Raw genomic sequence first — 2958 nt, 5'->3', positions numbered from 1 at the left:
TCCATAAAACCAGTTTCAAGAGCATGGGAAGTATAAAGAATAAACACTAATTCCAAACATTTCGATTCCATAAAACCAGCTTTAAGCTCACCCAACGCATGAACCTTGACAAAGCTTGAGAATTTGGTACCAAATAAAGCTTGAGAATTTGTTCCAAAGTTTAAAACTTTATTCTCTGCAAAATCGCCCACAAAGAAAACAGAGAAAAAACATCAATAAACAAAGAGATAATATCACATTGATAAAGTCAGAAAAGAAGTGAAGCCACCAAACTTAAATACCAAAACACGATTCAACCCCTCAAAAACCTAAGCGTAGTGTTATTCTGCACTATCCCCGAAAACCTAAGCGTAGAGCAACCATCCTTGAAGTACTCTGCAATTGCCATGTTGTGACGAACCTGCTTGAACAATTAAAAACAACTCATAACCCATGGTTTTATTTTTTTTAAAACATTAATAAAGTCGAATGATATAATGCTACAAGCATTATTGTTATGATATAAGCATTAGTATTTCACAACTATTTGAAAAGTAGTTCTAAATCTACTGAAAATGTTCATTCACCACATGACTTGTATTACCAAAATCTCTGGTTTAACTCACGATTTCATTCAATTCGGTGCTAAGTAATCAAAGTACCCAAATCACTGAAAAAATGAAGGCTTTGCTATGAAAATCTAATGAACACAAAGCTAAAAAAAGCCTATTTCTTACTTCACAATTGAGTAAAATCTAATTAAACATTCAATACTGAAACATAAAGAAGTACTTTATATAAGTCAGATCGAAACTTAGTAAAATGTAAAGAATCTGAGATGAGAGAGCTCACCGTTTTACTGAGATATAAGTTGCTAAATCTTTGGAGATGGCTTAGATTTGTCCAGTTGCGTGTCTGAAGTTCTTGTTTCCTTCTTCACCAAACTTCCAATACTCTGGCTCATGGTATTTGACTCCTCTACAACACAATATCCAAAAAGAAAAGTCAAAGATCTGTGTAACAACATGAGCTTGTGATAATTGTGTTGCTTACTTTTGAGCAAGGACAGGTCCAGACTTCATGCAACCAATGTACACTCACGGTTTTGATCTGTGGCGAGCCAAAGTAGAACCAAGCATTCCTGGATGATAACTAAAGTTTCAGTAAGCTTTTCTTGGAAGAGTATTAATATGCTTTGAAAGACATGAACATACCGAGATTTACGTGAACATCATCATCCACTTTGATGTAGAAGTCTGCATCCCATTTTGCAACAGCAGATGAGAAATATATTTGAGTTTTCGATGATAATTCATGATAACCTTCTCTCTTATTCTGCAAGAATTTAACTTTCATCATCAAACAAAAAAAAAAACCAAAGAAAGTAAGAAACTATAACCACGTGGGCGGGCGAAACATTTACCAGACAGAAGAAGTCATTGTGTTGTTGTTCTTTAGCTTCAATGGTGTGGTCCAAGACTCCTCCATGAGAAGAACTATTAGGAACAATTGACAATATCATATAACAACCAATATTTAGTCAATGTTTGAAACCAAAGACAACGTCAAATCTTACCTGTGACCTATGACAAACCGCATTATGATTCCCTTCTCGGTCTCTAATCTTTTCAATTCATCCCCTGCAAAGGAATGAACAAAGCAAACATCTTTTAAGACTTTTTGTCACATCTGCTATGGAGAAAGAAAGAGGTGGTTTGTTCTTGTTGAACCTTTAGGAAACAATTTACACATATCACCACAAAAATTAACAACGAAACTAACTTTAACCTCTCAATTGATAAACCTCATCACCCAACTTCTAACATAGCCATGTTCATCAAAGTGACATGGAGAAATAACATGAAGTGGTAATATGCAATAACATGAAGAAATTTGTGGAAGACAGTGTTTGGAAAGTGTCTACGGACCAATTGCTTCATTCTCACATACCATTTTTTTTTAAACTTATATTAATTAGACAACCTTGGCATGTTACAAGTCTGCAAGAGTTACAAAAAGAGGCAAATCGGAAAAACTATGCATCTCACAGACCATTTCCTTCATTCCCACCGACCATTCCTCATCTAAGCTCCACTCCCTAACTAATACAAAATATACCACTTAGATTGTTTTGGCTTTTTACCCTACAAAAAACGTTGGAGAATGTTTGGGCACCAAATACTACATTAACAAATCAGACTTGTTTTGACATGATGTAAAACAAGGAAGGTTTCCTCTTAGCCCTGAACTTCTTGTGCTCATATTCAACGATTGCACACATCCTAAATAAAGCCCGTTCAATTTCTCCCATATCCGGAGTATTTCTAAGCTTCTCATCAAACCAATCCTCGAAGTCATCTTCCTTCCCCTCGAACTCATCTTCATTCCCCTCGAATTAAATGACATTACATAAAATACATATAACCAACAACAATTAAATATACTACTTTCACAATCATAGTTCTTTCGTGTAACCAACAACAATTAAATAAATAGATTTGGCCTAATGCAAAAATACATATACATGGAAAGTTAAGTACACAATTTTAAAAATAGCTATCGGAAAAAGTTAGAAACGCCAAATATTTTGCAACATAACAATGACTCATAAAATCATTTTTGGAGAATTTTAACCAGAGACCATCAATATTTGGACTTGTCAACATGGATTGACTCAGAATCAGAAAATTGTACTAAGTAAATCAAGTCTATATAAAGATTGACTCAGAATTAGAAAATTGGACTAAGTAAATCTTTTTTTTTTTTTTTGGGCAAAGGACTAAGTAAATCATGTCTATATAGAGATACGTTTTGCTAAAAATATATATAAAGGTACGTTATGCACGGATGGAAAGTGAAAATCTGTCTTCTGCAGAATTAATTGTACAAGTGAAAATTCTCTTCTACATATATATATATATATATATATATATATATATATATATATATATATATATATGTGAAAATTGCTAAAAATAT

General features: G+C 33.3%; 1 pseudogene; it reads right to left on the bottom strand.

The window, feature by feature from the left end:
• Positions 1-827: 827 nt before the first annotated feature.
• Positions 828-2056, bottom strand: LOC9308391 (annotated as a pseudogene).
• Positions 2057-2958: the final 902 nt, after the last annotated feature.

The sequence above is a fragment of the Arabidopsis lyrata genome (genome assembly GCF_000004255.2).
Source record: "Arabidopsis lyrata subsp. lyrata unplaced genomic scaffold ARALYscaffold_6, whole genome shotgun sequence".
In the NCBI taxonomy this organism is placed as follows: Eukaryota; Viridiplantae; Streptophyta; class Magnoliopsida; order Brassicales; family Brassicaceae; genus Arabidopsis; species Arabidopsis lyrata.
The sequence above is the reverse complement of the archived record's forward strand: the minus strand, read 5'-3'. Positions and strand labels throughout refer to the sequence as shown.